At 36.1% G+C, this 15475-nt stretch overlaps 2 long non-coding RNA genes across 15 annotated transcripts in view; one reads left to right on the top strand and one right to left on the bottom strand.

Annotated features, from left to right (window-relative positions):
* LOC141419754 (uncharacterized) overlaps positions 1 to 6311 on the bottom strand; it is a 279105-nt gene extending 272794 nt beyond the window's left edge. For 11 of the 14 annotated variants that reach the window (XR_012444416.1, XR_012444413.1, XR_012444421.1 and 8 more), the window contains exon 1: positions 6267 to 6311. This is a non-coding gene — a long non-coding RNA (uncharacterized lncRNA). The remainder of the gene's footprint in view (positions 1 to 6266) is intronic. The other 3 variants (XR_012444417.1, XR_012444418.1, XR_012444419.1) reach the window with 1 other exon arrangement.
* Positions 6312 to 6433: 122 nt separating this feature from the next.
* Positions 6434 to 15475, top strand: part of LOC141419753 (uncharacterized) — a 31354-nt gene continuing 22312 nt past the window's right edge. The window contains exons 1-2 of the long non-coding RNA XR_012444412.1: positions 6434 to 6614; positions 13601 to 13651. This is a non-coding gene — a long non-coding RNA (uncharacterized lncRNA). The remainder of the gene's footprint in view (positions 6615 to 13600; positions 13652 to 15475) is intronic.

Here is a 15475-nt window from a genome sequence, read left to right as displayed (position 1 = left end):
CAAAAAAGACACATAGTAAAGAGGGCGGGTGCCCTGAGTGCCCAACAGGCAGGGAGGGGAAACCCCTCACAGAACTCTAAATAAACAAGCCAGCCAGAGAAGGCAGGAGCAGCGGCACACGCCCAGGAACCAGGAGTGGGAAAGATTGTAAAGTGGCAGTGGGAAGAAAGATCCACAGGAGAGGGAGGAAGGCCCACTTCCCACGTGAACTGTAAATAAACACGCCAGCCTGAGAAAGTGGGTGCAGTGTCACCCCCGCCAGTGTGCTTGGAAAAGGGAAAGCTTGTAGCAGTGGTGATCGCACCCAGGAGAACTCTAAGTAAACATAGCCTGCGGAGCAAGGTGAGTGTTAAGCTCACTCCTGAGATCTGCATAAATAAAGCCTCCAGCAACAGCAGGCTGACAGCAGCAGGCAGGTGAGCCGTAGCCTCAGATAGCCATTCACAGACCTGTCTCCAGACTCTTTTTTTTTCTCTTCCTTTGATGAGACAACAACCGAACTACACCTGCATGCTGAAAAACTTACTGAAAGTGTATTGCATTTGAACTTGGGACACTTTGTGGTGTTTTTTTTTGTTTTGTTTTGGTCTAGTTTGGTTTGATTTCTTGGGGTTTTTTTTCCCCTTTGATGAGACAACAACAGAAGTACTTCTGAGACACCATCTCCAGGATTAGAGGCTGAGGGACAAATACCAAAATTATTAAGACTGAAACTTTATTGCATTTGGACTTGGAGATTTTTTTTCAATCCTCTCTCTGTCTCTCTAATGCCTGTTTAGCTTACTGTTGATTAGTACACTGTCTCCCCCTGTTTATATCTTTGAAACTTTTTTGTTTGTTTATTTTGTTTTTTTACTTGTTTGTTTTTCCCTTTTTTCTTTAACTTCTTTGCTTTCCCTCTACTCTCACCCTTCCATCCTAAATATCATCATTGTTAATATTACAAGTTTGAAAACACATAACTGCACACAGTACAGAAACAATAACAACACCAAGGGCAATGATGGGAAGACAGAAAAAACAGGGAAACAAGTTTCCTCACAGCAAAAAATTAGTACAAGAACCAGAGGGAAATGAATAAAACAGATACTCAGATCCAGACTCCAACAAAATGAAGATAAACTATGCCAAAGAATCCAATGAAGCCCACAAGAATAATCTAAAAGAAGAAATACTACAGGAACTCAATGAGAATTTTATAGAGATGATACTGGACATGGTCAACCAAAATGTACAGGAGACACTCATGAAATTCCAAGACAACAAAAATAGGGAATTTGAGAAAGCACAAGAACAAATAAAAGAAACCATAGAAGCAGTGTATAAACACCAATGTAAAACAAAGAACACAATTAATAAAGAGATAAATGAATGCAGGACAAAAATAGATAACATTAAAGAAGAAGTGACTCAGGATATGGAAAACCTCAGAAAAAAGAACAAAACAGAATTGCAAAACAAAATGGAAGGCCAATTCAGCAGAATAGAACAAACAGAAGATGGAATCTCAGAACTCGAAGACGAAATGGTAATTAAAGGAAAAACTGAAGAACTATTCGTTAAAAAAGTCAAGACCTGTGAAAAGAAAATGCAAGAACTCACTGACTCCATCAAAAGACCAAACCTGAGAATCATGGGCATTGAAGAAGAAGAGGTGCAAGCAAAGGGAATGCATAATATATTCAACAAAATAACAACAGAAAAATTTCCAAATCTAGATAAATCTATTCCATACAGATGCAAGAACCCTCCAGAACACCAAACACACCAGACCAAAATAGAACTACCCCATGGCATATCATCACTAAAACAACCAGTACAGAAACTAGGGAAAGAAAATTGAAGGCTGTAAGAGAGAAAAAACAAATAACATACAAAGGTAAACCCATCAAAATCACAGAAGACTTCTCAACAGAAACATTAAAAGCAAGAAGAACATGGGGTGAGATCTTCCAGGCACTGAATGAAAATAACTTCAACCCCAGGATACTCTACCCAGCAAAACTATCATTCAAAATAGATGGAGCAATAAAAGTCTTCCATGGTAAGCAGAAACTAAAACAATATGTGACCACAAAGCCACCACTGCAAAAGATTCTTCAAGGGATTCTGCACACAGAAAGTGAAACCCAACATAACCATGAAAGGGCAGGCAGCACCAAACCACAGGAAAAGAAAAAGCAAGAAAGTAGAGAGTAACATCAACTAAGGTACACACAATCAAACCTTTAAACAACTAAGACAACTAAATGGCAGGAATCACCACATACCTATCAGTACTAACACTTAATGTTAATGGACTTAATACCCTCATCAAAAGGCACCATTTGACAAACTGGATTAAAAAGGAAGATCCAGCAATTTGTTGCTTACAGGAGACCCATCTCACCAACAGAAATAAGCATAGGCTTAGGATGAAAGGGTGGAAGAAGATTAACTAAGGCAATGGCCCCCGAAAACAAGCAGGAATAGCAATACTTATCTCTGACAAAGTAGACTTCAAACCTACATTGATCAAATGAGATAAAGAAGGACATTCCATACTAATAAAAGGGGACATAGACCAAAAGGAAATAATAATTATCAATCTGTATGCACCCAATGTCAACACACCCAATTTCATCAAACATACCCTGAAGGACCTAAAAGCATACATTAACTACAACACAGTGGTCATGGGAGACTTTAACACCCTATTATTATCAATAGATATGTCATCCAAACATCCAACATCATACTTAATGGTGAAAAACTGAAACCATTCCCTCTAAAATCAGGAACTAGAGAAGGATGCCCACTATTTCCACTCCTATTCAACATAGTACTAGAATTCCTAGACAGAGCAATTAAGCAAGAAGAAGGAATAAAAGGAATACAAATAAGTAAAGAAACTGTCAAAATATCCCTATTTGAGACAACATGATCCTATACCTCAAAGCCCCAAAAAACTCTACTCAGAAGCTTCTAGACATAATCAATAGCTATAGCAAGGTAGCAGGATATAAAATCAACATAGAAAAATCATTAGCATTTCTATACACTAATAATGAACAATCTGAGAAAGAACATATGAAAACAATTCCATTTACTATAGCCTGAAAAAAAATCATAAACCTAGGTGTAAACCTAACAAAAGATGTGAACGACCTCTACAAGGAAAACTATAAACTTCTGAAGAAAGAGATTGAGGAAGACTATAGAAAGTGGAGAGATCTCCCATGCTCATGGATTGGTAGAATCAACATAGTAAAAATGTCTATACTCCCAAAAGTAATCTACATATTTAATGCAATTCCCTTCAAACTTCCAATGACATTCATTAAAGAGATTGAAAAATCTACCATTAAATTTATATGGAAACACAAGAAGCCACGAATAGCCAAGGCAATACTCAGTCAAAAGAATACTGCTGGAGGTATCACGATACCAGACTTCAAACTATATTACAAAACAATAAGAATAAAAACAGCATGGTACTGGCACGAAAACAGACATGAAGACCAGTGGAACAGAATAGAGGACCCAGGTATGAAGCCACACAACTATAACCAACTTGTCTTTGACAAAGGTGCTAAAAATATACGATGGAGAAAAGACAGCCTCTTCAACAAAAACTGCTGGGAAAACTGGTTAGCAGTCTGCAAAAAACCGAAACTAGATCCATGTACATCACCCTATACCAATATTAACTCAAAATGGATCAAGGATCTCAATATCAGACCCCAAACTCTAACGCAGGTACAGGAAAGAGTAGGAAATACTCTGGAATTAATAGGTATAGGCAAGGACTTTCTCAATGGAACGCCAGCAGCACAGCAACTAAGAGATAGCATAGATAAATGGGACCTCATAAAACTAAAAAGCTTCTGCTCAACAAAATAAATGGTCTCTAAACTGAAGAGACCATCCACAGAGTGGGAGAAAATATTTGCCAGCTACACATCAGACAAAGGACTGATAACCAGAATATATAGGGAATTTAAAAAACTGAATTCTCCCAAAATTAATGAACCAATAAAGAAATGGGCAAGTGAACTAAACAGAACTTTCTCAAAAGAAGAAATTCAAATGGCAAAAAAACACATGAAAAAATGCTCACCATCTCTAGCAATAAGGGAAATACCAATTAAATCCACACTAAGATTCCACCTCACCCCTGTTAGAATAGCCATCATTAGCAACACCACTAAAAACAGGTGTTGGTGAGGATGTGTGGAAAAAGGAACCCTCTTACACTGCTGGTGGGAATGTAAACTAGTACAACCACTCTGGAAAAAAATTTGGAGGCTACTTAAAAAGCTAAACATTGATCTACCATTTGATCCAGCAATACCACTCTTGGGGATATACCCAAAAGACTGTGACACAGGTTACTCCAGAGGCACCTGCACACCCATGTTTATTGCAGCACTATTCACAATAGCCAAGTTATGGAAACAGCCAAGATGCCCCACTACTGATGAATGGATTAAGAAAATGTGGTATTTATACACTATGGAATTTTATGCAGCCATGAAGAAGAACGAAATGTTATCATTCGCTGGTAAATGGATGGAATTGGAGAACATCATTCTGAGTGAGGTTAGCCTGGCCCAAAAGACCAAAAATCATATGTTCTCCCTCATATGCGGACATTAGATCAAGGGCAAACACAACAAGGGGATTGGACTTTGATCACATGATAAAGCAAGAGCATACAAGGAGGTATTGAGGATAGGTAAGACACCTAAAAAACTAGATAGCATTTGTTGCCCTCAGTGCAGAGAAACTAAAGCAGATACTTTAAAGCAACTGAGTCCAATAGGAGAAGGGGACCAGGAACTGGAGAAAAGGTTAGTTCAAGAAGAATTAATTTAGAAGGTAACACACATGCACAGGAAATCAATGCAAGTCAACTCCCTGTATAGCTATCCTTATCTCAAGTAGCAAAAACCCTTGTTCCTTCATATTATTGCTTATACTCTCTCTTCAACAAAATTAGAGATAAGGGCAAAACAGTTTCTGTGGGGTAGCGAGGGGTAAGGGGGGTAAGGTGGGGAAGGAAGGGGGTTGGGGGAAGGGGTGAAACATGACCCAAACATTGTATGCACATATGAATAAAATTAAAATTTTTTTAAAAAAGAGTTGAAGGGTCAAGATCAAAGTTCAATGCAGTTATAGGAAAATAAAGCAACACTTTTTTATTTCCATAAAGTACCTCAAGGAAAAAGGCCCAAATTTGTATTAGTCAGGGAGCTCTGGAGAGATTTTAAAGAGTTTACTTATTTGATTGTGTAGGGTGACAAGTCTAAAGTCTGAAATCAATAGGCCAGCAGTGTGGAGTCTGAAGGCAAAAGAAGTTGTTTCAGTGTCAAGTCCAAAGCAGTATGAGGCAGAATTCTTTCTTTCTCTACAGACATCAGTCCTTTTTCATAAGCCTTCAACTGAAGAGTAATCTGTTTCACTCTAAGTCTACTAATTGAAATGTCAATCACATCTAAATAACACCTTCACAGCAACATCCAGTTTTTGTTGTCTAACTAAAAACAGGGTATATAACAGCTGAGTTAGCACATAAAATTATCCCACAACTCAACATAAGAAAGATGAAGATTTCCTTCCCTTTCTGAATGTGGTTGATGTGCTCAGTGTAGAGAAGCAAATATAGAAATCTTAAACTGGCACAGGTCACTATGGGAAAGGAACTAGGAGGTAGTGAAGAGATCTGGTAGAGATGAACCAATGTCGGTTCATACACATGTGCATAGTAACAACACTAGGAATCTCTCTATATAGTTATCTTTATCTCAAACTAGCAAAAACACTGTCTTTCTTATTATCTCTTGTTTTCTCTTCAACAAAATCAAATCACAAGAGAGCTGAACAGATTCTGCCCAGAAGCAGGTGGGGGAGGGAGCATGGAGGTGGCACAAGCAATGTGTACACATGTAAGTAAATATAAAAATGATAAAAGAAAAAAAATGGAGAATAAGAGGGCAGAACAGGTTCTGACAAAAGGTAGGGGAGAGGTGGCCCAAATAATTTATACACATGTGAGTAAATGTAAAAATGATAAAAAAAAAGGAGAAGAAATTTCAAACAATGACATGTGAAGAGTATTTTAACCTAGAAAGTATCCTAATGTTTTATATGATATAGTCCATCACTTTCTCCAAGGTGATGTTATGTGGAAAGCAGTCAAAAATCAGGGACCTCTCCCTACACAAAACTAAACCAGAACTTTCAAAGATATAACCAATCATAACAAAGAGAAAAGCTTGACTTACAGAACCTTCCAGAACAGCCTGCTGTTGTCACCAGGTCTGACTGCTAGTAACTTATTTGTTTCCTTAATAGACTTATGAAATGGATGAACTCAAGTTAATATTAACAGGAGTACCACAGTACTGTTCTGGAATGACACACATTAAGCCAGCAGCTTTATGTCATTCTTTGTACTAGGTGTTAGACACAAAAGGTGACAAGGGAGACCTTGACTTAAACTTCAGGAATGCTAGCTTTCATGGAGCTCAAACCAAGAGTAGTGATTCTTACCCTTGGCTGTACATTAGACTCACGTGAGGTTCTTAAAAAATGCTCATGCCTGGACCTTACCTACAGTTACTCTGAATCAGGTAAAATCTTTAATTACCTATCTGTGAGTTTGTTTCTCATATATTATTTCATATGGAACTAGTAACACGTGAGCAAAATGATTTTAGTGTATGTTAATTGTACAAACTAGAGGGTTTCCTTACAATGTTTTCATACATGTATATAAGGTACTTTGATCATATTTTTCCCATATTACCTACACTTCTTCCTCTCCCCTCACCAGTCCTCTTTCTATTCCTTAATAGTCTTCCATCTATTTTGGTGTCTTTTTTTTAAAGTTTAGATTGCACATATGAAGGAAGGCATGTGATACTTGTCTTTCTGAGTCTGGCTTATTTTGCTTAATGGGATGATCTCCTGTTCCATCCATCATTAAAATAGATGGTGCTTACTGCTGCAACAGTAGATGTCAGGGAGAAGACTCTGTGGGTAGAGGAAGAAGGAAGATACTGAATCTGCTTATGAGAATCAGGGACCACTTCACCAGAGAGGTCATATTTGAAATGAACTTTCTTTTTAAGATTTAAGAGTATCAAGACTATAGAGAAGAAATGATAATAATATAACACCTAGATGTCAATCACACAGTAGTAAAAATGGTTATATAGCTTCCTTTATTTTTTATGAAATAAATAAAAATGAAATGAACTGTTGTAGACACTACTGAATTTCTCATTATTCTCTTAATTTCATCAAAACCTTTATTCTCACAAGATGTTATATATTTTCAGCTTGTATTTTAAATTTTTGCTTCATGTATGTATATCCAAAAGTTGTATAGGCATTCATTGTCTTTTACGTTTTTATTTTCATAGGAAATTTATTTATTTATTTATTTATGATTGTTGTGTTGGGTGGGGGTACATTGTGGCATTTGCAAAGGTTCTTTCTTTTATTCATTTATTCACATGTGCATACATTGTTTGGGTCATTTCTCCCCCCTGCCCCCTTCCCCCAACCTCTTTTCCCTTTCCCCCTCAGTTCCAGGGAAGTCCTGTTCTGCCTTTATCACTAATTTTGTTGAAGAAAAGAGACAAGCATAACAAGAAAGACAAAGTATATTTGCTAGTTGAGTAAAGGATAGCTATACAGAAATATTCCTAGCATTGCTTTCATGTACACATCTTATGACCCAGGTTGATTCATCTCTAATTGATCTCTACACTGGTTACTGATCTTTTTCTCATGATAACCTCTGTCACTTTAAGGTTTCTATATTAGCTCCTCTGGAATGGGGACATCAAATGCTTTCATGTTTTGGGTTTTCTACCTATTTCTACATCACCCTTATGTGTTCTCTTCCTGTCATGTGATCACAGTCCAACCACATTGCTGCATTTGCCCTAGATCTAAAGTCTGCATATGAGGGAGAACATATGATTTTTGGTATTCCGAGCTTGGCTGACCTCGCTCAGAATGATGTTCTCCAGTTCCATCCATTTACCTACAAATGAAAAAATTTCATTCTCCTTCATGGCTGAGTAAAATTCCATTGTGTACAAGTACCACGTTTTCTTGATCCATTCATCAATAATCAATAATCAATAATCAAAACAATTGATTGTTTCCATAACTTGGCTATTGTGAATAGTGCTGCAATAAACATGGGTGTGCAGGTGCCTCTGGAGTAACCTGTGTTGTATTCCTTTGGGTATATCCCCAGGAGTGGGATTGCTGGATCATATGGAAGGTCTATGTTTAAATTTTTAAGAAGTCTCCATATTTTTTCCAGAGTGGTTGCACCAGCTTGCATTCCCACCAGCAGTGGATTAGGGTTCCTTTTTTCCCACATCCTCGCCAACACATGTTGTTAGTGGTGTTTTTGATGATGGCTATTCTAACAGGGGTGAAGTGGAATCTTAGTGTGGTTTTGATTTGCATTTCCTCTATGGATAGAGATGGTGAGCATTTTTTCATGTGTATTTTGGCCATTTGAATTTCTTCTTTTGAGAAAGTTCTGTTAAGTTCAGTAGCCCATTTTTTAATTGGTTCATTGATTTTAGGAGAATTTAGTTTTTTATATATTCTGGTTATCAGTCCTTTTTTTGATGTGTAGCTGGCAAATATTTTCTCCCACTCTGTGGGTGGGCTCTTCAGTTTAGAGACCATTACTTTTGTTTTGCAGAAGCTTTTTAATTTTATGAAATCCCATTTGTCCATCCTTTTTCTTAGTTGCTGGGCTGCTGGGGTTCTATTGAGGAAGTCCTTGCATATACCTATTAGTTCCAGAGTGTTTCCTGTCAAAAATGAGGTGGTATAGTTGTGTGGATTCATATCTGGATCTTCTATTCTGTTCCACTGGTCTTCATGTCTATTTTTATGCCAGTACCATGCTATTTTCATTGCTATTGCTTTGTAATATAGTTTGAAGTCGGGTATTGTGATACCTCCAGCATTGCTTTTTTTTGCTGAGTATTGCCTTGGCTATTCGCATTCTCTTGTGTTTCCAAATGAACTTTAGAGTAGATTTTTCAATCTCTGTGATGAAAGTCATTGGGATTTTGATAGGAACTGCATTAAACATGTAGGTTGCAGTTGGTAGTATAACCTTTTTTACTATGCTGATTCTACAGATCCATGAGCATGGGAGATCTTTCCATCTTCTGTAGTCTTGCTGGATCTCTTTCTTCAGGAGTTTGTAATTCTCCTTGTAGAGTTCATTCACATCCTTTGTTAAATTTACTCCTAGGTATTTGATTTCATTTTGAGGCTATTGTAAATGGAATTGTTTCCATATATTCCTTCTCAGTTTGTTCATTGTTGGTGTATAGAAAAGCTAATGATTTTTATAGGTTGATTTTGTATCCTGCCACCTTACTGTAGCTGTTTATGGTGTCTAAGAGTTTTTGGGTAGAATTTTTTAGGTCTTTAAGGTATAGGAGCATATCGTCTGCAAATAAGGATATTTTGACAGTTTCTTTACCTATTTGTATTCCTTTTATTTCTTCTTCTTGCCTAATTGCTCTGGCTAGCAATTCCAGTACTATGTTGAATAGGAGTGGGGATAGTGAGCACCCTTGTCTCGTTCTTGATTTTAGGGGAAATAGTTTCAGTTTTTCACCATTAAGTATGATGTTGGCTGTAGGTTTGTCATAAATAGCCTTTACAATGTTGAGGTATTTTCCTTGTATTCCTAGTTTTCTTAGAGCTTTTATCATGAAGTGGTGTTGGATCTTGTTGAAGGCTTTTTCTGCATCTATTGAGATGATCAAGTGGTTTTTGTCTTTGTTTCTATTAATGTGCTGTATTGCATTTATAGATTTGCATATGTTGAACCACCCCTGCATCCCTGGGATGAAGCCAACTTAGTCATGGTGATCTTTCTGATGTGTTGTTGGATTCAGTTTGCCATTATTTTATTAAGAATTTTTGCATCAATATTCATTAAGGAAATTGGCCTATAGTTCTCCTTTTTGGAGGTGTCTTTGTCTGGTTTTGGGATGAGAGTAATATTGGCTTCATAAAATGAGTTAGGCAGTGTTTCTTCCCTTTCTTTTTCATGGAACAGTTTAAGGAGAGTTGGTATTAGTTCTTCTTTAAATGTCTGATAGAATTCAGCAATGAATACATCAGGTCCTGGATTTTTCTTTTTTGGGAGGCTCTTGATTGCTGCTTTAATTTCTATTTGTGTTATAGATCTTTTCTGGTGATTAATATCTTCTTGGTTCAGTTTTGAGTGGTTTGTAAGTTTCTAGAAACCTGTCCATTCAAGATTTTCAAATTTATTAGAGTATTGGCTCTCAAAGTAGTCTCTGATGATTTCTTTGGTGTTTGTTGCTATCTCCCTTTTGGCATTTCTGATTTTACTATTTTGGGTTTTTTTCTCTCCTCATTTTAGTCAGGTTTGCCAGGGGTATGTCAATCTTATTTATTTTTTCAAAGAACGAGCTTTTTGTTTCATTGATTCTTTGTATGTTTTTGTTGTTGCTGTTTGTATTTCATTGATTTTAGCCTTGATTTTAATTATTTCTTTCCTTCTGCTTGTTTTGGGATTTGCTTGTTCTTGTTTTTCTAGGAGTCTGAGCTGTAGTATTAGGTCATTGATTTGAGATCTTTCTGTTCTTTTAATATATGCACTCATGACTATAGAGTTACCTCTTAGGACTGCCTTTGCTTTGTCCCATAGGTTCTGGTAGGTTGTGTTTTCATTTTCATTAACTTCCAGGAAACTTTTAATTTCCTCTTTTATTTCATCAATGACCCATTCGTCATTGAGCAATGTGTTGTTCAGTTTCCAATTGTTTGCATGTTTTTTACTGCTGGTTTTGTTGTTGATTTCTAGTTTTAATGCATTGTGATCAGATAGAATGCATGGGATTATTTCTGTTTTCTTATATTTGCTGAGGCTTTCTTTGTGCCCTAAGATATGATCAGTTTTGGAGAAGGTTCCATGGGCTGCTGAGAAGAATGTGTATTGGGCAAAAGTTGGATGAAATATTCTGTAGACATCAGCTAGGTCCATTTGATCTATGGTTTGATTTAGTTCTTGAATTTCTTTATTGATTTTTTGTTTGTATGACCTATCTATTGGTGATAGGGGAGAATTAAGGTCTCCCACTACCACTGTTTTGGACTTTATATATGTTTTTAGGTCCTTCAGAGTGTGTTTTATGAAATTGGGTGCATTGATGTTCGGTGCATATAGGTTGATAATTGTTATTTCCTTTTGGTGTATTTCCCCTTTTATTAGTATGGAGTGTCCTTCTTTATCTTGTTTGATCAATGTAAGTTTGAAGTCTACTTTGTCTGAGATAAGTAGACAGGCAGGCTACCCCTGCCTGTTTTCGGGGACCATTGGCTTGGTAAATGTTCTTCCAGCCTTTCACTCTCAGCCTGTGCTTATTTCTGTTGATGAGATGGGTCTCCTGTAAGCAGTAGATTGTTGGATCTTCCTTTTTAATCCAGTTTGTCAAATGGTGTCTTTTGATAGGGGAATTTAGTCCATTAACATTCAGTATTAGTATTGATAAATACGTGGCAATCCCTGTCATGTAGTTGTCTTTGTTTATTAAGAGTTTGATTATGTGTAGCTGAAACAATGTTACTCTTTACTTTCTTGCCTTTTCTTCTCCTGTGATTTAGTATTGCCTGCCCTTTCATGGTTTCATGCTTTCATTATCTGTGTGCAGAATTCCTTGGAAAATCTTTTGTAGTGGTGGCTTGGTGGTCATATATTGTTTTAATTTCTGCTTATCATGGAAGACTTTTATGGCTTCATGTATTTTGAAGGGTAGTTTTGCTGGGTAAAGTAACCAGGGATTGAAGTTATTTTCATTCAGTGCTTGGAAGACCTCACTCCATGTTGGGTGGGGGTACATTGTGGCATTTGCAAAGGTTCTTACAATGTATCAAATATACTTGAATTCACCCCCTCCACTGCTCTCCTTCATCCCCACTCCCCTGATTCCTGTGGAACAGTTTCAACAAGTATCATCTTTGCATTTACATATATATATATATATATATATATATATATATATATATACATTATTTGCACCATATTCATCCTCCTACCCCTTTCCCCACCACCTCCCCCATCGTACTGGTGTCAACCCCACCCCCAGACAGAACCTGTTCTACCCTCTGAATTTGTATAAGGAAAAACATAAAAGATAATAAAAGAAACATGGCATTTTTGCTAGTTTGAGATAAAGATAGCAATGCAGGGAGATTCTCTGTGTTGTTTCTGTGCATATATGTATTACAAATGAAATCGGTTCATTTCTACCAATCTCTTCACTCTTCCTTCGTCCCCTTCCCATGTGGCCCTTGCCAGATTTCTGTATTCATTCCTATATTCATTGACCACATTTGAGTTTTTGGTTTCCTTACCTTGCCCTATCCCTCCTGTGCACTGCCTCCCCTTAGTGTGACCTGTGTCCTATAATAGTGCTTTATTTTTTTTTAGGCCTATAATCCACATATGAGGGGGAACATGTAACTAGGCATTGTTTTCTAAATCATCAGAAAGGTATAATTAACTAATAAATATTGTATATATGCATTTATGATGTACAGTGTGATGTTTTGACATATGCGTACATTGTTAAAAGACTTTTTCAATCAAGATGATTAACATATCCATCACCTCAGTTAGTTATTTTTGACTTTTGTGGTTGAGAACTTTGAATATCAACATTTTTAGCAATTTTAATGTAGCATATGATATTATTTCACCATGCTGTACAATATATCTCCAGAAATATTTAAGCAATGTTTTGTGTGGTTTCTAAATAAAACTGTTTTTTTTTTCAACTTAACTCTTTTATTTTATTTTATTATTCATATGTGCACACAAGGCTTGGGTCATTTCTCCCCCCTGCCCCCACCCCCTCCCTTACCACCCACTCTGCCCCTCCCTCTTCCCCCCACCCCTTCAATACCCAGCAGAAACTATTTTGCCCTTATTTCTAATTTTGTTGTAGAGAGAGTATAAGCCATAATAGGAAGGAACAAGGGTTTTTGCTAGTTGAGATAAGGATAGCTATACAGGGAGTTGACTCACATTAATGTGAGTCAACTTAACTCTTATCAGACATTATTTTTGAGCTTTTTGTGATATATTCATGTTTGCACATTTAGCTATAATTCATTAATTTTGATGCCAGTACATTATATCCTATGAGCATACTATAATCTGATCATTCATTTCTATATTGATAGCTATTTCAGTTGTTTGCAGTGTTTACTTATTTACATTTCTACTATGACCTCACTAGCATATGTCTCTAGTACTTATGTGTAATGGAGTGGTCCTCAACCTGATCTGCACATCTAAATTACCTTTAAAGAACACATAAGCATTTCTCTCTCCAAATTAATAGAGTAGTTCATGGTAAGCCAATATTCCTATAAAGAACACCTACAAAACCAGGTAACTTACTAAGATCTAGTTTTAAAGGCATGTAAAACTGCAAAAGTCATGAGGGCTAAAGGGGGAAAATTGAAAGACAGGAGTACCTTTCTAAGCTGTGTTGAAGATCTGACATTCATGCTTTTTCCATAGAAATCTTGCCAATTCCAGGTGAGGACAGCTGCTTGTGAATCAATAAAGCAGGTGAGATTTTGCTAGTCATGAGGAAAGGAAATGAGTTATTTGTAGAACTGGAAAATCTGGAAGAAATGTATAAACTTCTGGCTACATTTGACCTACCAAAAATTTAACCAAGATGATGTACAGCATTTAAATGTATCCATTTAAATGGATAACAATGACATTGAAGCAGTAATAGTCTGTAAACAAAGAAATGACCAAGACCTGATAGATTCTCTGCCAAATTCTACCAGATGTTTAAAAAGGAACTAAAAATTTTCCAGGAATTAGAAAAGGAAGGAACACTACCAAACTCATTCTATGAAGCCAGTATCACAGTCATTCCTAAACTAGGTGAGGACACACCAAAATAAAAGAGAGTTGTAGACCAATATCTATAGTGAACATAGATCCAAAAATTGTCAATAAAATTCTTACAAATGGAATTCCACAACATATCAAATTTGTTTCATTCCAGGGACTAAGGATTGTTCAACAAACATTAACCAATGGCCTTGGTCTATATGACTGTCTTTATATCATTGCCATGCTATTTTAATTACTGTAGCTGTGTAATATTTTGAAATCAGAAATTGTGATGGCCTAGCTTTGTTTATCTTTCTCAATAGTCTTTGGCTATTAAGCATCCTTTGTGAATCCATATTAATTTTACAATTGTATTTTTCTATTTTTGTTAAAATGTCATTGATAATTGGTAAGCATTGCTTTGAATCTACAAATTACTTAGGATAGTACAGATATTTTTAAATAGCTAATGTTTAACAACATTAAATCTTCCAGTACATGGACATGGATATGTTTGTATTGTTTGTATTTTGTTTATTTCAACAACGTTTTGTTATTTTCATGTGTATAAGTCTTTCATCTCTGTATTAGTCCATTTTCTGGTGTTAATAACACAATAACACAGACTAGATAGGTTATAAAGAAAAGACATTTATTTTGACTTATGGTGCTGGCCCATGAGACTGAAAGGTTGCATCTGGTGATGGTCTTATTGTTGGTACAGGGCATAACAAGAGACTGTGAGCACATGTGTGCACACCTGTGTGTGCGTGTTCTCCCTCTCTCTCTCTCTTTCCTCTTATAAAGTCCTCAAGGGTTACACCTTAAAGACCTCATCTAATCTAATCACTACTAGCCTCATAAAGTGAATTTAAATGTGTTCACTCTTCAATTTTTTGGAAGAGTTTGAGAAGAATTTAATTATTCTTTACATACCTAGTAGAATTCACCAATGATGTCATCTGGTCCTGAGCTTTTCTTTGTTGACAAGTTGATTACTGATTCATTCTCCTCAGTTTATTTAGAGTTTTTATTCTTCATGAAGCAGTCTTAGCAAATTTTATGTTTCTAAATATTTATTCTTTTTTTCTAGGTTATTAAATTTATTGGGGTATACGTGTTCACAATAGTCTTTTTTGTGTTTTTTGGTCATCAGCTTTAATGTATTCTCTTTAATTTCTGATTTTATTTATTGGAGTTCTCACTCATTTTAGTATACCTACAGGTTGCCAAAATTTCTCAGATTTTCAAAAATAATTTTACCTTTATTGATTCTTCTTTGCTGTTTTTATACTCTATTTTACACTAATATTTTCTCCATAATGTTAACATTTTTAGTTTCTTAAAGTATAAAGTTAGGGGTTTTATAGTTTTTACTTCCACTTAATCTATTTATCACTATATACTTCAATCATAGCATTGTTTTTCTGTATCTTATATGTTTTAGTATGTTGCATTGTTTTAGTATTGCCATTTTATAGATGAGGAAAATAAGGGACACAATTAGGTACCTTGCTCAAGATCAAAACACAATGTAAGTAA

This window comes from Castor canadensis, chromosome X, assembly GCF_047511655.1.
Source record: "Castor canadensis chromosome X, mCasCan1.hap1v2, whole genome shotgun sequence".
Classification (NCBI taxonomy): Eukaryota; Metazoa; Chordata; class Mammalia; order Rodentia; family Castoridae; genus Castor; species Castor canadensis.
The sequence above is the reverse complement of the archived record's forward strand: the minus strand, read 5'-3'. Positions and strand labels throughout refer to the sequence as shown.